Source organism: Polyodon spathula, chromosome 25 (assembly GCF_017654505.1).
Source record: "Polyodon spathula isolate WHYD16114869_AA chromosome 25, ASM1765450v1, whole genome shotgun sequence".
Taxonomy (NCBI): domain Eukaryota; kingdom Metazoa; phylum Chordata; class Actinopteri; order Acipenseriformes; family Polyodontidae; genus Polyodon; species Polyodon spathula.
This window is the reverse complement of record NC_054558.1, coordinates 9786428-9808696: the sequence shown is the minus strand read 5'-3', so window position 1 is coordinate 9808696 and position 22269 is coordinate 9786428.

Here is a 22269-nt window from a genome sequence, read left to right as displayed (position 1 = left end):
AGTTTATTGTTATCTGAAAACTAGTTAAAGGGTTCAGTCTTGGCATAGAAGTGTTTTGCTTTTATCAGTATTATTATTATTAGACAGCATTAGTTTAATGCAACGCCTGGGTGTCATGCCGGAAATGCCTCAGGGTGAATCATCCTACAGTAAATGCTATTAAAATGCAAATATGCTGAAAAAGAAAGTCCATTGCTTTATATAAGACTATAGCTGAGAGTATGTTGGTGTCTATTTGAATGAACTAACAGAAGAACGAATTGCCAACAGTCTAAAGCTCATGAATACAGCCCCCTCTCTTTCATTGTATTGTATGGTAACACTCAGCAGTGTGTCTCTACACTGTAATAACATTGTAATTTCAGGTGTGGTTATGTAGTTATTGTATTGTATATACACAGCCTCATTTGTAAATACAGTTTAATCACTGTGTAATTAAACATACTGTTCCAATGTAACTACACAGCAATATGTGAAATAGTATGTTATTACAGTGTAATTAGAGACTATTAATGCTAAGTGTATTTCATGGTAACGCTTTATTATTATTATTATTATATTATTATTATTATATTATTATTATTATTATTATTATTATTATTATTATTCAACAGTGTCTTCTTAAACCCCCACTTAGCACAGACCCTGCAAGTAAGTCATTGTCCTTCAGCCTCCCAGCCTACACTTGCCTCATGTAAATGTTTTGCAAACCCATTTGTGACAGCGCTTGCCCTTCAGCTCAATATAATATGACAGTGGATTAAAGAGCTCATAATAGAGACAAAGAAGAAGCAGACACAGCTATCGGCATTAACAAGCTTATATTTAGAAAAGAATTAGAAGGTCTTTCATTTATGCTGCCAAAGCAAAAAAATAAATAAAATGACGGGGAAACGGAAGCAAGGGTGTGTATTGATCCTCTGCAATAGAGTAACCCCCGTGCACACATATAGTGGAGCGGGTGTGTAGAGTTATTCAAACACATACTGATCCGCTGCAGTAGAGTAACCCCCGTGCACACATACAGTGGATCGGTTGTGTAGAGTTACTCAAACGCATACTGATCCCCTGTAGTAGAGTAACTACCAGCGACAGCAAGTGGAAGCGACAGCGAGTGGGAGAAGTACAGGCATGGAAAAGTACTGAGCAGTTTAGAAGCAGTAAGGAGAAATTTCATCTTTAATTGCTTTAACCAGAAAATACAGGACATTGGGGAAACACAGCAGCAGCTCAAAGTCAAACAGCCATGTGTGTTTTTCTGATAACAAACAAACTGAAACTCGGAGCAGCTGATTCAAATTCAGCGCCGTTTTGAGACACGGGCGAGGGGAGGAGCCAACAGCACAGCAGAACAACGCAGTTAAACAAGGCAGTCTTCCCAGCGACAGCGAGTGGAAGAAGTACAGGCGTGGAAAAGTACAGAGCAGTTTAGAAGCAGTTTGAAATCAGGTTGACGGCTGCAAAAGAAACAAAACTTCAAAAAAAAAAACCCTCAACATGGTCTTCAAGTCAGTAATCTGTGACACCTGCTTGATGTGGGAAATCCGAGAAAACCTAGGGGAGCTAAACCAAGTGTGCGTAAAGTGCCGAACGATCCAGGATTTGCATAAACTAGTAAGTATGCTAGAAATGGAGCTGGAAGAAGTGAGACAGCAACAGGATCTCGAGGAACTGGCACACCCACAATTCATGGAAGTCTGCATCACCCCTAACAGACTGAAAGCCACCAGGGAGATAGAAGGTCAGAACAGCTGGGTTCAGGTAGGCAGAAGCAGGGAAAAAAAGAAACTTCCTCAAACACAACCACCAGAAATCAAAACAACCAACAAATTTGAGTCACTTCAGAATTTTGATGAGCAGAACCAACAACAAGAGAATGAAAGGAACAACATCCAGGACCCCACTGACAGTGGTGACAAGACAGCAAAAAGAAGAGAGGTCATGATTGTTGGGGACTCCATATTGAGAAACACAGCAAGTTCAATTCGCAGTTTGGACCCCCTTACTACAACAGTGTGCTGCCTTCCGGGAGCCTCGGTCAAGCACATCACTGAAAACGTGGACAGGCTCCTAGAACAAACAGGAGACGACCCTGTAGTAGTCGTCCACATCGGTACAAACAACACTGGAAGAGACAGACCAAAATCCCTGCAAAACAAATTCAGAGAGCTAGGAAGGAAATTAAAAGAGAAAACCAAAACTGTGGTATTTTCTGGTATACTACCCGCACCTTGCAAAGGACCATATGGACAGCTGGAAATAGTTAATCAAAACGCATGGCTGAAGATGTGATGCACACGGGAAGGCTTCACCTATCTTGATCATTGGACCACATTCTACAACGAGGACTATCTGTATAGACGGGATGGACTGCACTTAAATAACAAGGGAACCAGTCTACTTGGAGAAAAGATCCTCGAGCAGGTTCAGAAGCATTTAAACTAGAAAGGAAGGGGGGAGAAATCAACAAAAAAACAGAAGGGAGACCGCATCAAAACAAGAACAACAACTCAGGTAAGACAACCATTAAATGTATTTATCTAAATGCTAGAAGTATCAGAAACAAAATTATAGAACTTGAAGCTACTGCACTAACAGGTAACTATGATGTGATAGGTGTTACAGAAACGTAGTTGTCTGAGAGTGATGGGGACGAATATAATATTTGTGGGTATACACTGTATAGGAAAGACAGGCAGGACAGAAGAGGAGGAGGGGTAGCGCTATACATAAGAAACAGTCTTGAAGCCCAGGTGTTAAACCTGGACAAAGAAAATAAACCGAATCAATATGGGTCAGAATAACGGACAAAAATTCAAAGGGCATAATAATAGGAGCATGCTATAGACCGCCAGATTCAGACGGTGAGCAAAATAATCTGTTATACAATGACATTAGAAATGCGTGTAGCAAAGGAGAAGCCATACTAATGGGGGATTTCAACTTTCCCCAAATAAAATGGGAAAACCTGGTGGGTAGCACGAAGGATGAAATTGAAATGGTGGAAATGACAAATGACTGCTTCCTAACATAATTTGTCAAGGCACCCACTAGAGGGGAGGCATGCCTTGATTTAGTCTTTTCAAATAACAAAGATAGAATAACTAAAACAGAGGTCAGAGAACCACTAGCAAACTCAGACCACAGCATGGTCTCATTTGAAGTGTTTTTTAAAACCCCAAAAGTAATGACTAAAGCTAAGGTTTACAATTTTAGAAAAGCAAACTATGAAGGTATGAAACAGAGACTAACAGAAGTAGATTGGAGTAAAATAGAGAAAACACCCACAGAAGGATGGTTGTTCTTCAAAAATGTAGTACTAGAGGCGCAAAACAATTACATCCCTAAAGTAGACAAATCTAAATGTAAAACTAAATTGCCAAAATGGTTTAATAGATCAATTAAAAAAAAATATTCAGCAAAAAAGGCACTTTACAGAGCATTAAAAAAGGACCAAAAAGAAAGTACGCAGAAAGAGTACACAGAACTGCAAACGCAAGTCAAAAAGGAAGTTAGAAAGGCCAAGAGAGAAATAGAAATGAACATTGCTAAGGGAGCTAAAAACAATTCCATAATGTTTTTCCAATATTACAACAGCAAGAGAACATTCAAAGAGGAGATTGAATGTTTAAGAGATACAAATGCCAAATCGTAGATGAAGAAAAAAAAATAGCAAATATATTAAATGATTACTTTTCACAAGTTTTTACAAAGGAAGATACTGACAACATGCCCCACATGTCATCCAGTTCCTATCCAGTTTTAAATAACTTTAGCATAACTGAGGCAGAAGTGTTAAAGGGACTAGGAGCTCTTAAAATAAACAAATCCCCTGGGCCGGATGAGATCCTCCCAGTAGTACTCAAAGAAATGAAAAAAGTAATTTACAAACCACTAACCAAGATCATGCAGCAGTCTCTTGACACAGGGGTGGTACCGACAGACTGGAAAATTGCAAACGTAATACCGATCCACAAAAAGGGAAACAAAACTGAACCAGGTAACTACAGACCAGTAAGCCTGACTTCTATTATATGCAAACTTATGGAAACTATAATAAGATCCAAAATGGAAAATTACCTATATGGTAACAGGGTCCTGGGAGACAGTCAACATGGTTTTAGGAAAGGGAGATCGTGTCTAACTAACTTGCTTGATTTTTTTGAGGATGCAACATCGATAATGGATAATTGCAAAGCATATGACATGGTTTATTTAGATTTCCAGAAAGCTTTTGACAAAGTCCCGCACAAAAGATTAATTCTCAAACTGAACGCAGTTGGGATTCAAGGAAACACATGTACATGGATTAGGGAGTGGTTAACATGTAGAAAACAGAAAGTACTGATTAGAGGAAAAACCTCAGAATGGAGTGTGGTAACCAGTGGTGTACCACAGGGATCAGTATTAGGTCCTCTGCTATTCCTAATCTACATTAATGATTTAGATTCTGGTATAGTAAGCAAACTTGTTAAATTTGCAGACGACACAAAAGTAGGAGGAGTGGCAAACACTGTTGCAGCAGCAAAGGTCATTCAAAATGATCTAGACAAGATTCAGAACTGGGCAGACACATGGCAAATGACATTTAATAGAGAAAAGTGTAAGGTACTGCACGCAGGAAATAAAAATGTACATTATAAATATCATATGGGAGATACTGAAATTGGAGAAGGAATCTATGAAAAAGACCTAGGAGTTTTTGTTGACTCAGAAATGTCTTCATCTAGACAATATGGGGAAGCTATAAGAAAGGCTAACAAGATGCTTGGATACATTGTGAAAAGTGTTGAATTTAAATCAAGGGAAGTAATGTTAAAACTGTACAATGCACTTGTAAGACCTCATCTTGAATATTGTGTGCAGTTCTGGTCACCTCGCTATAAAAAAGATATTGCTGCTCTAGAAAGAGTGCAAAGAAGAGTGACCAGAATTATTCCGGGCTTAAAAGGCATGTCATATGCAGACAGGCTAAAAGAATTGAATCTGTTCAGTCTTGAGCAAAGAAGACTACGTGGCGACCTAATTCAAGCATTCAAAATTCTAAAAGGTATTGACAGTGTCAACCCAAGGGACTTTTTCAGCCTGAAAAAAAAGAAACAAGGACCAGCGGTCACAAATGGAGATTAGACAAAGGGGCATTCAGAACAGAAAATAGGAGGCACTTTTTTACACAGAGAATTGTGAGGGTCTGGAATCAACTCCCCAGTAATGTTGTTGAAGCTGACACCCTGGGATCCTTCAAGAAGCTGCTTGATGAGATTTTGGGATCAATAAGCTACTAACAACCAAACGAGCAAGATGGGCCGAATGGCCTCCTCTCGTTTGTAAACTTTCTTATGTATGTTCTTATGTTCTTATGTTCTTATGTTCTAACTCCTGTAAAGCCAGCTTATGTCCAGCTAAGAGTAATATAGAATCTTTGTTGGGGATTTACATGATCCTTTTGGGTTCAACATTATCTCACGGGACTCCTTCAGCAATATAAAAGGATGTGTTCAAAACCCCAATGGTATCGGCAGTCATTGAATAGGGTTTTGCTGACTGTATTTTTTGAGTTTGAATAAGTATATTTGCCAGTTTAGGAAACTCAGTTGCTGCTGTTATCCTGTGCTTGATGATGGTGTATTGCTCATTCTAGTCGAAACTGCTATTGCCTCTGATATCAGTTCCACAGCAGAGGGACAGTTACAGCAGTCCTAGCTACGGCAATGTACTATCCTAAGAAGGGATTCCCAATACCCTGTACCGTGTATACCAACTGCTAATAATATATTTTCCACTTGTCGAACTCAACTCTAGCTCAAAGATATGCAAATGCAGCATTTTTGCACCTTTCCCATGCTTTTCCCATCAATATACTTATTGTACCCTGGTGTTTATGCTTTTAATACACATTACCATGACTCTCTGTGCATTACAATGCTTAACTATGCTTTATCAGGCTGTCAATGTGCTTTATCACACTTTGCGATGCTTTTACTAGGAGAAACCTTTATAATGCAAATGACCTTTAGCTAGAACCTTTTGCAAATGCAGTGCCACACGTTATAGAGCTTATTTTTCCATCTGTCCTATTTCATTTTGATAAGGCTGCCACTGCATTGAAGCGTACCTTGATCCTTCACATTGAGGATGAGAAGATGTGGCACCCAGTGATGGCATTGCAGTAAACATTTTCTTATCATTTTAGCCAGTTTAAGAACAGGCCTGTCACCCCACCAAACCTTTGGACATTTCTGATATTTACGAAGATGCTGAATCTGACCCGCAGAATACAGATGGATCATTTCCCAGTGCAGTAACTAGTCACACTTCTTATAATATCAGTCACATAAGCACCAGCGCCAGTACAGTGTGCAGAGATAAAGGTGCTAGCATGTACTAATCTTTGTGATCCATGTAATTGCATCGTAAATTGGTTGGTTTATAAAGATGTTATTCTACTTGTGGCACTTTCATCCTCCGTTTAAACTGCTTCGATGATGAGACTCCCCAAATCCCATAGAAGCATGAACACAAGATCAGAAATACAAAATCAATGAAATGTAACGAGAACTGCAGTGCACATGCAGTGAGAGCACCTTGTGTAAGAAGAATCAGGTACAGGGTGCAGAAGAGCCGTGCTGGAAGAAGCCTGTATGAGTTGGAGGTAGATACGGGGGGATGTATGCCCATCAGAGAATATGGAAGTTGGGGCATTCCTGCAGGTCAGCAGATTGAAGCAGTACTTCAATTGGGACCCTTCTGTTATTACATACAGGTAGGCTGTGATTTATATTACCCTGACAATAACAAACAAAGATTGCAGTGTAACTGCCGATGCATTCAATGCACTTCCATTGCAAGTGTCTGATTTCCTTTTCCTGCTCTGCAGTGATAGCTGTCAGGGTTAAAGTCAGCACCAAGTGATTGTGGTAAGATACCACAGCATTACCTGGCAACAGTCATCACTGTGAAACATTCAGGGTTTATAAAACTTGTGATCCAACATTTCTGCAAAATCCATTGAATGCCTATGGGTATGCATTGTGAATGGCTGTATCTGCCTGGCTATCCTGCCCAGATTTTTTGTTGATACATTTCTACCTGCTGTACTGCCCCGTGTTTGCTTGATTTATTATTTTATATAATGATGTACGTCTCTGTGCTTTTTCAGCCGATTCTTCTGCTGTGCACTTTGCAGCGAGCGAGAAGCCCAGAGTTGTGGGTTTGCAATCCCTTGTGCTCCATCTAGAGGACATTTGGAGTAAGTTGTGACCTGACTGTGGCAGTGAGCTGAGTTCTGTAAGAGTGTGTGTTGCACATGCTTGTCAATGCAGTTGTATAGTCCTCTGTTGGAATTGCAAACAACATGGTGTTTCCTACAAATCAAGAAAACAATCACATCAAAAGGCAGCGTTTAAAAAAAAAAAATCTTTGCAATAAAAGCCTGCACTAATTTCCAAAGAACTGCTACTGCCTCTGTTTACAGAACCCCATTACGCTGTTCCTTTTTAAATCATATACCCTTCATGCTTTACCACACATCAGCATGACAACCTCATCATTTTCTCTGGCTGTTGTTTTGTATGTGAAGCTCCCCTTGAAGACTAAGTGATCTGCACAAGACAGCCTACATTATTATTCCTTTAAGATAGAGCCAGTCTACCTTCCCAATGTCATTATACTAAATACCACAAGCCTGTAGACATAATATAACACACACACACACACACACACACACACACACACACACACACACCTTAGTAGTACACTAACAACTAGCAGAATGTGTATTCTGTAAATAAACATACTGATGTGAAACAACATGCCCCACTGCACGTGTGTGTGCAGTGCAGAGACCTCCTGAATGGAAAACGTTACCCATATCTACAGGATCAGCTCTGAAGTGATGAACGCTGCATTTTACCAACTTGAAAATGCAAAGTGTTTGATTTCACTACAAATAAAAAGGAGATCTTTCATCTTATGTGTAATCTGCTAAACTGCAAATGCATCCTATCAACAGATGAAATCAGCTAAATAAACACATCTGAAAGCTTATTTCATTTAATATTTAATGACAATTTTTCTAAAACAGACATCTGTTGATAGGCTGCATTTTCAGTTCAGAAGATTACACATAAGATGAACGATGCTCTTAAAATACATGTAAAGTACAGCAGCTCCCAGGTTTAGCTTTGCTAGCACCACCTATCTCTGGGGCCCCGCTTTAGAGACCTGTGAACTGGCACCATGTTCTCCTTTTCAATATACCCATCCAATTCCTCAACTTGCAGTCTGGGTTTAAGTGCTTCTTTACAAGATACAAATGAATCACTGCATTAAAATACTAATCTACTAATCAGCAGAGGAATCCTGCAGGGAAGCAGTTCAAGAACTTGAACATGTTTCTTCATTAAATTACTTAAAGATGTACTGAAAACAAAAACTTTTTAAAAATCCCTGCACACCAGGGATTATAAATCACAACAACATGGCATTTATATTATTAAAGTAATACCGTCTGTGTAAACAGGTTATGAAAACCATCATCTACAATCATCTGGGCCACTGGTGAAGCACCCTTGAGTCTAGGCAAAGGTTTCCCAGGCCAGGTCCTCGTCTCCAGGAGGTTGCTCAGAATGGGTCCTCGTCTCCAGGAGGTTTCTTAGACTGGTCCCTCGTCTCCAGGAGGATTCTCAGACTGGGCCCTCATCTGCAGGCGAAGGTTTCCCAGTCCAAGCCTTCGTCTCCAGATGAAGGTTTCCCAGTCCGTGCCCTCATCTTCAGAGTTCAGTAGCTTGTTACACTTGTCCCTTCTAAAAAAAAAAAGGTGATTTGCTGGGCAGAGGAAATGGAGGGGCCCATTCATTTTCTACCTTTCTGTTCAGTAAGTGAGTTCCAGGAGTGAGGAGACATTCAATAATATTACCCTTTTTAAATCTAACTCCCTTTACCAAACATGCCAACATAAAACCTTAAAATAAAATGTCATTAAAATAATGAATACAGTGACAGCATACAGTATCTATGGAAAGGACTGTAGAAATGCAACAGCTTTTAAAATGCAGATGAGTCTATAGAAGTGTTGCTAATCTATATGAGAAGTCTATTCCTGCAGAGTCGGAAATGTATTATTTCTATGGAGATCTCAAGCAGCTCTTCTCTGAGCTCTGCACCTGAGGCAGCTCATTGTTATGTATTGAGTGGATGGAGTAGATTACACTGAATTAGCCTTTAACGCAGAAGCCAGCAACGCTGGCAGAGTAGTTAACCCTTTAAAGGCCAGCGCAGGCTATTCCCTTCAGAAAATATACATTATACAAATATCATTATACCGGCATATGACATTGACAATTACCGATTACATAGCATTACGAGCAACACAGTGGATTTGCAACTTTTTTGTTTCTTGTGTGGCACAGCACCTGTATATCCATAAGTACAAGTCATAGGAGACACAGGGCTTAATTTGGCATAATGATTCATAAAACTGCATTATATTAACCTCTATAGACACTACTTATTAATTGTGGACAGTGGGTGTTCATGCTGTACATGCTTTTGTTGCTATTTTTCCTTGCAAGAAAATATGAACCTTCCTTACTATATGAACAATTCTCTTAAAAGCTGTCTTTCTGAATAGAAATCAATTCTTGCTGTTTTACTGCTGGTGTTTGCAACCACCCACTTACAAAGCCATGTAGAAAATGATTCAACAACAATTTAAAAAGACCCCCAAAAAACAATTGCCATGAATTGAATTTGTATGTTCTTAAATTAATAAGGGTTTATTGCTGTTAAGCAATGAGCAACACAGGACAGCTTCCTCTATTTATGAGATAGCTGACATGGAATAAAGCTTCAACCTGCACGGTTCATGTAGGTCTCAAGTTGGATTATGTTAAATGCCATACCTATACAGGTGTATAGGTAATCCTGTAATCCATTCAAAGATAGATGTGAGATTATAGCTTCAGGAAGAGCGGAAGCCATTTAAATAGCGTACTGTGTTGTGTAAAAAATATAACAGAAAAAATGCTGAGGACAACAATCCTACCATATTGAAATTAAATGAATACAGCTTTAAGAAAAAAAAAATCAACTCAGCCTTAAATGCACTCTAACAAACCATGACAAGGCTCTAAATAAATTTAGCAGAGAGTCATTTTTCCATCAATTTGCTAAGTGTGTGTGTGCCTGTGTGTGTGTGCGTGTGTGCATGTGAGCATGTGCGTGTGTCCCTGCTCAATACAAGCACAGACCATGCTGCCATTCTCAAACAGTCATTTCTTTGTAGTGAATCGATGCACTTTATCGACTCCATTATAGGACAGAGGGCTCTTGTGCACCAGTTTGACTGCACTGTATCAACTCCACTATAGGACAGAGGGCACTGGTGCACCCGTTTGAAGGAATTGGAAAGTTGATGCCCCAGCAGACAATGTCCTGCAGCAGCAGTGGCTTTGCTCTCCTACAGAGCATTCTGCTCAAAACATGCTTCCAAGCAATTCAAATAATACTCTTCCAGTGATATTGAAAGAGCAGTGCTGCGCCTGCAGTCTGTCTTCTTTCTTCTCATGTAAGTCATCTTGCTTTCGGTTACCATGGCGCCCACACACATATCTGCGCAATCTCAGTATCATGCATGCTGCTTTTATGTAAAACATTAAAATGAGCCAACCAGAAGAAAAGCAACTGAGAAGTTTCATTTAGAGGCTTGTAAGTAGTCTTAAGTTTTTTTTTTTTTTTAAGTAAATAAATGTGCTGTGTGTTTCATTCAGAAGCCAAAAAAAGCAATAATAATATTAACTCTAAAATAACTACAGAATATTAATTGCTTGTCAGTGGCTTATAAAAGTTTACCACTGTTGCTTCCGAGTGGCGCATCCAATAAAGGCACTCTGAGTGGAGTGTAGGATGTGCCCTATAGCCCAGGCTATTCCACTGCCGACCGTAGAGTTCCTAGGGGGCGGCATTGAACTGTACTGGAACAACAGAGCTCAAAACCCTGCCAAGTGATTGCAAGCACTGAACACCAGACAGCTACAACAGACCTCACATACGCACAGCCTTCATTTCAAGACAACAAAACTCCCATACGCACAGCTTTCCTTTCCAGACAACAGACTTCACATACGCACAGCCTTCATTTCAAGACAACAAAACTCCCATATGCACAGCTTTCCTTTCCAGACAACAGACTTCACATACGCACAGCCTTCATTTCAAGACAACAAAACTCCTATACACACAGCTTTCCTTTCCAGACAACAAACTTCACATACGCACAGCCTTCATTTCCAGACAACAGACTTCACATACGCACAGCCTTCTGTGTTTATATTTTAAAGACATTCAAATAAATCAGGAGTGCATCAGGATTTTGAATTACTGCTCAGGGGGTGCAGCTGTAAACTGCAGTGAGCTGGTATAGTCTACTCCAGAATGCAGATTCGCTTGAAATGGGATATGTGGAGCTATTACCATCAACCATCAATAAGGCATGGGCTGGTGTTTTATGGGTCACATACAGTACAGAGTCAAGGCGTTATAAAGAAGGCTGTGATGGACTTATAGCCCCATGGGTGCAAGCCAGTCAGGCAGGCACACGTGAAACAGAACTTGAAATAGTCACGGAACTCAACACTTTCATGCATGACATATTTTTTTTAAAAATTGCTGAAAAAAAATAGTTTTGGACACATAATAAATATATTTTTAATTGAAAAGGTATTTATTTTTTCATTGCTTTGAAAAACTGTCACCTTCATATGTATTTTTTATATGTATTTGCATCTTCCATACAGAGACTAGAAGAGAGTGTTTATCCCTATATGAGGCCAGCATGGGTTACACCCTTAAAAGAAACAGTCACAAGTCAGTTTTCTTCCCAGTTCAGGTTCACTTTTCAATAAAGCAAGGCTGCTTACATCCAGACAGCACACTCTCTCCTACTCACAGAGATCTTTCTATGGAGCCGTATCCCTTTCAGTAATTCAGCTGGATTTTCTTTCTGTTTCTTGTGCAGTCTCTGTTAACACTAGCGTACACTCTTTCACTCCACTTCTCAAATCTGACCTTTCACCTCCTTTATATCCAAAGTATTCATTGCTTAAACATTGTAATACTTATTATTTTTTAGGGTTCCGCACATGCATGAAAGGGTTATACAGATCCCTTTGTGTACAAGGCTATGACAATCACACAGGCGTGTCAGTTTATTTAGCCGAGTGTTATCAGTTGTATACAGAACTCAAGGCCTCCGCAAGCATTTATTGCATTTCTTTTATTTTGTACCATTGCTGTATCAATACAAGGTCAAGTTTCTTATTTGTTTCTCTCTAGCTGTTGTCTTGAGATCAGCAGAACAGAGCGGTTAATTCTCCGGGTTTGCAATAGATGCTATTCTGCTTCTAGCTTTCCTCTTTTCTCTGACATTGTTACTATAGCAACTCAGCCCAGCTATCATTCTGCACCATTCCTTCTTTTTCGGATCATGATGAATTGAAATTTTAAAGTGAATATGTTTTACATTTGGAGAACCTTTATCCCAATTGTGTCTTTTCTAGCTGACCCCTTTTTGAATATAGCTTATAGCTTTTTTTTTTTTTACCTGGTCTGTTTTTGAGCCTGTGAAATGTAGTATTTTTTTGACAGATTTAATTGTATAAATCAGTTTGTTTTTCGAATTAGTGAAGATGTATATGCGTGAGTGTGTTCACAGGGTATTCCTGGCTAATAGTGTGTACTTGAGCATGTCCCATGCAGAAGGGCAATACCTCAGTACGTCAATGCACACTCAAACCAAACAGCTTCCTGACTAACACAGTAGAGTGTGTACTTGAGCATGTCCCATGCAGAAGGGCAATACCTCGGTACGCCAATGCACACTCAAACCAAATAGCTTCCTGACTAACACAGCACAGTGTGGACTTGAGCATGTCCCATGCAGAAGGGCAATACCTCGGCACGCCAATGCACACTCAAACCAAACAGGAGCTTCTAATTGCAGCATCATTATACAACAACCAGGCAACATTCTGCACTCCCTCAGCAAAGGTGGCACAATGCTTTAACCCACTTCCCAATGCACTGACCCAGGGAGCAAGCTAAGCTTTAGTTTAATCCAACAAAGTCGAAGTTCCAGTAATAAATGTAATGAGGCTGGTTGTTGTCCAGGGTCTTACTGGGCATGACAATGAGGGTCAGTGAGCTAGTTTTGACATTTCATTTTCTTCTGTTCCAATTCCAGCATATTGCAGAGGAGAAGCCATGCAGAGAAGAAAAGGTGGTTACCTAACAGAGGGCAATGTATACAGCAATGAAGACACACTCATTAACTGCCCTGTAAATCATTTTCAGTTTGCTTTTTAGAGTATTATATTGAGCTGATGAATACATATACTATATAATATGCATTCCATATATCAGAGAACAATAATTATGCTCAAAGGTCTGGGGACCAATTCTCAGTTAAGAACATAATTAAAATCAATGGTGTTTCCCCACTGGAGTTTATGCTGCATTTAGATTTAGAACCCCCCACCTCACCCCTAAAGATTTGTTTTTCCAGCTGCTGTATTAAAGCAGACAAGCACAGTGTATGTTGTGTGCATGTAACAGGATACTGCATATTGTACATGTGTGCATGTAACAGGATACTGCATATTGTTCATATATTCACTTCAGCACCCTATAACCTAGAATCTACTTCTTTAACAATGATATACATTCAGTTAGTTAATGAAAGGGTTAGGGATTGTGGTTAGGGTTAGGGTTCTGGTTGTGGTTAAAGGGTAATAAGGTTAGGGTTAGGGTTAGGGTTAGGGTTAGGGTTAGGGTTGGGTTGTGGGTAGGGTTAGGGTTGGGGTTGTACATTAGGGTAGGATTTGCAACATAAAGTCTTACCAAGTCACTCTTCATGCATTAAAACTTCTCATAATCCTTGCAGCTTCTAGGCGATTTTCAGAATGACATTAGACAGACGTGCTTGGTGAGTGTTAAGCATCGGTGTTAAGTCTAATAGTATTGCTAAAGTTAATAAGATGGAAGAAGTTGATTTAAAAACATAGTTTCTCTTGTACAAAAGCGTTAAGATGGACCTCCTCTGTTGTAATATAAACTATGGCGCTGTTAACTCTTAGCCCCTTGTCTACCCAGCTCCCACGGCTCAGATGTCCATCAGCCGCTCTTCATTTCTGTTCATTAGCTAGTTCGTCTCAGCTGGAATCTTCTTTTTGTGTCCATGCCTGATTATTTAGAGTGAAGGTTGACAGTCTTTGCTTAATCATTTTAATTATTTGTCTCTCTTAATGAGAGTTGTGAGTATCGTAAATAAGCAATGGTTGCAGGTGAACCTTCCCTAATTAGAGAGACCTGTAAATTAGGCATTGACAGTGGCAGAATGGTAGCTGCTGCGTTCTAGACCTCAACAAAAGGGCAGTGTTTTTATTAGGAATTCCTTTCATGTATTGTAAAACCTAGGACCTTATACCATTTTCTTTTGCATCATTTTTAGATACCTCTAACTAATACTCTCTCTAATGAGTCTTGAACCCTGCTGGTATGAATTAAGTAAAATAATTAAAAACGCATTATCTTGCACCAAGTCCTTCAGTATATTAGATATGGCAATCCATCTGCACTCCTTCCTGAAGCATCAATGACAGCACACTTAGCTCTCCTCCAGAGTTCTGGAATGCCACACTGTCGCTGCCTGATTGGCTGATAGTGATGTCAAGAACATCCTCCACAGTCTTTGGAATGGAGGGCTTTAATTCCATTCTTAATAGATTGTAATGAGCATTGATAATAAGTCATCTCGGCATTGCAGGTCAAATTCAGCACACCCTTATAGACTAATTCATCAGGGATGTAATCATCTCAGCGACAGGCTTAGTCAACTTAGTTCAGAGTATGTAATACACAGGCAAGAGGAGAGTTCACTCTGTAATACAGACCTGCAAATCCTGCTATAATGAATGTCATGCCCCGGCTACCTGCGGCTGTGGGCATTTTGATATACAGCATCCCCAGTACTGCTTCAGCAGTAATCTGGAAGCTATTTTAGTCCTGGTTTTCAAACTCAAGCAGGTTTTTGTTTATTCTTTTCCGTTTGTTAACTCGGATTATGTTCTGTCACGTGGATTGCTAAAGATTATTATAGATGGGCTGCCGACGTGTAGTTTGACTTGAATCACAGGGTTTAATGATGGTGTTTTTTTTTCTTCTCGTTTGACTCCTGTAGTTTCTGTCCTAATAGTATAAAAATGTAATCTTTACCTCCCTCGCTGGGCATTGCCATCTTGAATTCCAATCAGAATCTTCACGACAGGATTCCACTTCTCACCCACTTCCTGCTTCTGATCACAAATAAGTATACTCTGTAAGACCTAGTGCAAAAACCGGTATATTTTTATAACACTTTCGTAATGCTTTCTACATAAAAAAAATTGAATGCATCCTAAAGATCTTTATATTTGGGGAATTTAGACTGTAAACAAGCAAAGCCAGTAAAGAGGATTGAGTTATTGAGTGCTCTATTTTCCCTGAACTCCAGGCATCGCATAAAATACACAGGCATGCCTGCTTGCAACACAAAACACACCAGCAAAAGATCACCCCATTGAGCCCAGTCCAGGAGTAACACTAAATTGGGAAATAGCTACACCTAGTGGTCAGTGGAGTCCCACAGCCTAACAGCAGCACTGGAATCAAGAAGCATTGTGATCATAATGGATTCAGCACTTAGGGGAATACCCAGAAATACACACAGTAACTTTGTATATTATTTATACTGGGAGTAGCAGAGCCATCTAAATCTCATTAAAGAGGATATGAGAGCCAACTGGAAGACACTAAATGCTATTGCAGAGTAGTTTATAAGCATGATTGTGCAGGCTGGTGTTAATGCTCTAGTGTGGCAGTGCTGCTGGACTGTGATTGTGCAGGCTGTTGTTAATGCTCTAGTGTGGCAGTGCTGCTGGACTGTGATTGCGCAGGCTGGTGTTAATGCTCTAGTGTGGCAGTGCTGCTGGACTGTGATTGTGCAGGCTGTTGTTAATGCTCTAGTGTGGCAGTGCTGCTGGACTGTGATTGTGCAGGCTGTTGTTAATGCTCTAGTGTGGCAGTGCTGCTGGACTGTGATTGTGCAGGCTGTTGTTAATGCTCTAGTGTGGCAGTGCTGCTGGACTGTGATTGTGCAGGCTGTTGTTAATGCTCTAGTGTGGCAGTGCTGCTGGACTGTGATTGTGCAGGCTGTTGTTAATGCTCTAGTGTGGCAGTGCTGCTGGACTGTGATTGTGCAGGCTGGTGTTAATGCTCTAGTGTGGCAGTGCTGCTGGATTGTGATTGTGCAGGCTGGTGTTAATGCTCTAGTGTGGCAGTGCTGCTGGACTGTGATTGTGCAGGCTGGTGTTAATGCTCTAGTGTGGCAGTGCTGCTGGACTGTGATTGAGCAGGCTGTTGTTAATGCTCTAGTGTGGCAGTGCTGCTGGACTGTGATTATGCAGGCTGGTGTTAATGCTCTAGTGTGGCAGTGCTGCTGGACTGTGATTGTGCAGGCTGTTGTTAATGCTCTAGTGTGGCAGTGCTGCTGGACTGTGATTGTGCAGGCTGGTGTTAATGCTCTAGTGTGGCAGTGCTGCTGGACTGTGATTGTGCAGGCTGTTGTTAATGCTCTAGTGTGGCAGTGCTGCTGGACTGTGATTGCGCAGGCTGTTGTTAATGCTCTAGTGTGGCAGTGCTGCTGGACTGTGATTGCTGCAGGCTGTTGTTAATGCTCTAGTGTGGCAGTGCTGCTGGACTGTGATTGCGCAGGCTGTTGTTAATGCTCTAGTGTGGCAGTGCTGCTGGACTGTGATTGTGCAGGCTGTTGTTAATGCTCTAGTGTGGCAGTGCTGCTGGACTGTGATTGTGCAGGCTGTTAATGTTAATGCTGCTGGAGTGATTGTGCAGTGTTAATGCTCTGTGTGGCAGTGCTGCTGGACTGTGATTGTGCAGGCTGGTGTTAATGCTCTAGTGTGGCAGTGCTGCTGGACTGTGATTGTGCAGGCTGTTGTTAATGCTCTAGTGTGGCAGTGCTGCTGGACTGTGATTGTGCAGGCTGTTGTTAATGCTCTAGTGTGGCAGTGCTGCTGGACTGTGATTGTGCAGGCTGTTGTTAATGCTCTAGTGTGGCAGTGCTGCTGGACTGTGATTGTGCAGGCTGTTGTTAATGCTCTAGTGTGGCAGTGCTGCTGGACTGTGATTGTGCAGGCTGTTGTTAATGCTCTAGTGTGGCAGTGCTGCTGGACTGTGATTGTGCAGGCTGGTGTTAATGCTCTAGTGTGGCAGTGCTGCTGGACTGTGATTGTGCAGGCTGTTGTTAATGCTCTAGTGTGGCAGTGCTGCTGGACTGTGATTGTGCAGGCTGTTGTTAATGCTCTAGTGTGGCAGTGCTGCTGGACTGTGATTGTGCAGGCTGGTGTTAATGCTCTAGTGTGGCAGTGCTGCTGGACTGTGATTGTGCAGGCTGTTGTTAATGCTCTAGTGTGGCAGTGCTGCTGGACTGTGATTGTGCAGGCTGTTGTTAATGCTCTAGTGTGGCAGTGCTGCTGGACTGTGATTGCTCTGCAGGCTGCAGGCTGTTGTTAATGCTCTAGTGTGGCAGTGCTGCTGGACTGTGATTGCGCAGGCTGGTGTTAATGCTCTAGTGTGGCAGTGCTGCTGGACTGTGATTGTGCAGGCTGTGTTAATGCTCTAGTGTGGCAGTGCTGCTGGACTGTGATTGTGCAGGCTGTTGTTAATGCTCTAGTGTGGCAGTGCTGCTGGATTGTGATTGTGCAGGCTGGTGTTAATGCTCTAGTGTGGCAGTGCTGCTGGACTGTGATTGTGCAGGCTGTTGTTAATGCTCTAGTGTGGCAGTGCTGCTGGACTGTGATTGTGCAGGCTGTTGTTAATGCTCTAGTGTGGCAGTGCTGCTGGACTGTGATTGTGCAGGCTGGTGTTAATGCTCTAGTGTGGCAGTGCTGCTGGACTGTGATTGTGCAGGCTGGTGTTAATGCTCTAGTGTGGCAGTGCTGCTGGACTGTGATTGTGCAGGCTGTTAATGTTAATGCTCTAGTGTGGCAGGCTGGTGTTAATGCTGCAGTGCTGCTGGACTGTGATTGTGCAGGCTGGTGTTAATGCTCTAGTGTGGCAGTGCTGCTGGACTGTGATTGTGCAGGCTGTTGTTAATGCTCTAGTGTGGCAGTGCTGCTGGACTGTGATTGTGTAGGCTGTTGTTAATGCTCTAGTGTGGCGGTGCTGCTGTGATTGACTGTGATTGTGATTGTGCAGGCTGGTGTTAATGCTCTAGTGTGGCAGTGCTGCTGGACTGTGATTGTGCAGGCTGTTGTTAATGCTCTAGTGTGGCAGTGCTGCTGGACTGTGATTGTGCAGGCTGGTGTTAATGCTCTAGTGTGGCAGTGCTGCTGGACTGTGATTGTGCAGGCTGTTGTTAATGCTCTAGTGTGGCAGTGCTGCTGGACTGTGATTATGCAGGCTGGTGTTAATGCTCTAGTGTGGCAGTGCTGCTGGACTGTGATTGTGCAGGCTGTTGTTAATGCTCTAGTGTGGCAGTGCTGCTGGACTGTGATTATGCAGGCTGTTGTGATTGCTGGCTGTGAGGCAGGCTGTTGTTAATGCTCTAGTGTGGCAGTGTTGCTGGATTGTGATTGTGCAGGCTGGTGTTAATGCTCTTGTGTGGCAGTGCTGCTGGACTGTGATTGTGCAGGCTGTTGTTAATGCTCTAGTGTGGCAGTGCATGCTCTGGTGTGGCAGTGTTGTTGTTAATGCTGGAGTGTTGCTGTGATTGTGCAGGCTGTGTTAATGCTCTAGTGTGCAGTGCTGCTGGACTGCAGGCTGTTGTTAATGCTCTAGTGTGGCAGTGCTGCTGGACTGTGATTGTGCAGGCTGGTGTTAATGCTCTAGTGTGGCAGTGCTGCTGGACTGTGATTGTGCAGGCTGTTGTTAATGCTCTAGTGTGGCAGTGCTGCTGGACTGTGATTGTGCAGGCTGTTGTTAATGCTCTAGTGTGGCAGTGCTGCTGGACTGTGATTGTGCAGGCTGTTGTTAATGCTCTAGTGTGGCAGTGCTGCTGGACTGTGATTGTGCAGGCTGTTAATGCTCTAAGTGCTGCTGGACTGTGATTGTGCAGGCTGTTGTTAATGCTCTAGTGTGGCAGTGCTGCTGGATTGTGATTGTGCAGGCTGTTGTTAATGCTCTAGTGTGGCAGTGCTGCTGGACTGTGATTGTGCAGGCTGTTGTTAATGCTCTAGTGTGGCAGTGCTGCTGGACTGTGATTGTGCAGGCTGGTGTTAATGCTCTAGTGTGGCAGTGCTGCTGGACTGTGATTGTGCAGGCTGTTGTTAATGCTCTAGTGTGGCAGTGCTGCTGGACTGTGATTGTGCAGGCTGGTGTTAATGCTCTAGTGTGGCAGTGCTGCTGGACTGTGATTGTGCAGGCTGTTGTTAATGCTCTAGTGTGGCAGTGCTGCTGGACTGTGATTGTGCAGGCTGGTGTTAATGCTCTAGTGTGGCAGTGCTGCTGGACTGTGATTGTGCAGGCTGTTGTTAATGCTCTAGTGTGGCAGTGCTGCTGGACTGTGATTGTGCAGGCTGGTGTTAATGCTCTAGTGTGGCAGTGCTGCTGGACTGTGATTGTGCAGGCTGGTGTTAATGCTCTAGTGTGGCAGTGCTGCTGGACTGTGATTGTGCAGGCTGTTGTTAATGCTCTAGTGTGGCAGTGCTGCTGGACTGTGATTGTGCAGGCAGGTGTTAATGTTAATGCTCTGGACTGTGTGGCAGTGTTAATGCTAGTGTGGAGTGCTGCTGGACTGTGATTGTGCAGGCTGGTGTTAATGCTCTAGTGTGGCAGTGCTGCTGGACTGTGATTGTGCAGGCTGTTGTTAATGCTCTAGTGTGGCAGTGCTGCTGGACTGTGATTGTGCAGGCTGTTGTTAATGCTCTAGTGTGGCAGTGCTGCTGGATTGTGATTGTGCAGGCTGGTGTTAATGCTCTGGCAGTGTGTGGACAGTGCTGGTGTTAATGCTGGACTGTGATTGATTGTGCAGGCTGTTGTTAATGCTCTAGTGTGGCAGTGCTGCTGGACTGTGATTGTGCAGGCTGTTGTTAATGCTCTAGTGTGGCAGTGCTGCTGGATTGTGATTGTGCAGGCTGTTGTTAATGCTCTAGTGTGGCAGTGCTGCTGGACTGTGATTGTGCAGGCTGTTGTTAATGCTCTAGTGTGGCAGTACTGCTGGACTGTGATTATGCAGGCTGGTGTTAATGCTCTAGTGTGGCAGTGCTGCTGGACTGTGATTGTGCAGGCTGTTGTTAATGCTCATGACAGTGCCACATGACCTGTCACTGAATACCAATTACATTCTCACACTGAGTGACAGAGCTGGACCTCAGACTCCTCTCCTCCCAATTAGGCAGGTCATAAACATTTGCACATGGCGGTGCTGACTCACTAAATGAGCTTTAATAAAACTTTACCTCGACGAAGAAACTGCTCTAGGTCAAACGCTGCCCAAAAGCTTAAACAATCTCTAATTACCAACAGCTAAACGAGCACCAATAATCGCAACATTTTTCAAAAAGTTTGCTTGCTAGAGTTGCTATAGCCTGTGATCTGAATTTCTAATCATGTTACACTGTACGAGCACCATGTGATTAATAATTTGCATTAGGTTTGACAGCTGATAAATAGAAATAAGGCTGATTAAAAAAGAGCTAATAGTTCCTCCTTGCCCACCTCGTGCCAGCTAACTTAATTTGTTTACCATTTGAGATAAAGCTTTGGCAGTCTACTTAGCTGAAGATAAAGCCCCAAGTTTGAATATTCCCAGTGACACAGATAGATATTTATTTACATATTAAGTTGCTGTTGACTGCATTCATTGTATGGCTCCTTACTTGTGCATTAGCTCCCACTTCTCAACCTCCGCTCTTCCACTACATGGCTTTGGGACCCCAGCCCTGAAACAGTACCAGATGATTCCCGCTGCAGGATGCACTGGGCAGGATATTTTAGACATACATTATATAAAGTCCAGGTACCTCGCGCCATTCACTGAATCCAGTGCTGGATAATATATATTCAAAGAGTATGCACACTCGTAATTTGTTCACCAATAACTTTTATTTGTGCAACATCAAGATTAAAACATGAACAAATGAAATAAACCTTCGTCCAGATTTACAAGACACAGAAGTCAGTTCAGTAAAAGATAACAATGTGAAGGGAATGCGGCCACAAGTGACGACCAAAACTCGAATCTTTACAATGGAAGCTGTTTTACCATTAATCAACTTCAAGTCTTCTTGACTTCTTCTTCTCATCTTGAATATTGTGTGCAGTTCTGGTCACCTCGCTATAAAAAAGATATTGCTGCTCTAGAAAGAGTGCAAAGAAGAGCGACCAGAATTATTCCGGGCTTAAAAGGCATGTCATATGCAGACAGGCTAAAAGAATTGAATCTGTTCAGTCTTGAACAAAGAAGACTACGTGGCGACCTAATTCAAGCATTCAAAATTCTAAAAGGTATTGACAGTGTCGACCCAAGGGACTTTTTCAGCCTGAAAAAAGAAACAAGGACCAGGGGTCACAAATGGAGTTTAGAAAAAGGGGCATTCAGAACAGAAAATAGGAGACACTTTTTTACACAGAGAATTGTGAGGGTCTGGAATCAACTCCCCAGTAATGTTGTTGAAGATGACACCCTGGGATCCTTCAAGAAGCTGCTTGATGAGATTTTGGGATCAATAAGCTACTAACAACCAAACGAGCAAGATGGGCCGAATGGCCTCCTCTCGTTTGTAAACTTTCTTATGTTCTTATGTTCTTATGTTCTTAAGAGTATCAATATGATGTAGCCCCACTTTCACTATAAGCTCCTTCTATTTTAACGTGAGCACAGTCTTTAAACAGCTTCAGTGCTCTGCATGTTGTTCAGCATTATGAAGCGTGATTAATACTGAAAGATCGTGTTGTGTGAAGATGGGGCTCATTGGGTTGAGTTATTGTCTGGCGCCCTGGAGGAGGTAACATTTAAAATGATCGACTTTTCAGTTAGAACCACTTTTCTCTCTGCTGCTTTTTTTCTTTTTCTTTCACTTTTATTTTCCCAATTGGCTATTTGTGAAACACCGTACTGGCTCCCTAAGTACGTACTCCTTGTTTCCCTCACACAACAGAGAGAGACTCGAATGAGACATGCTCCAGAGAGCCCTACCTAAAGTGAAAGCAGGTGTGAGG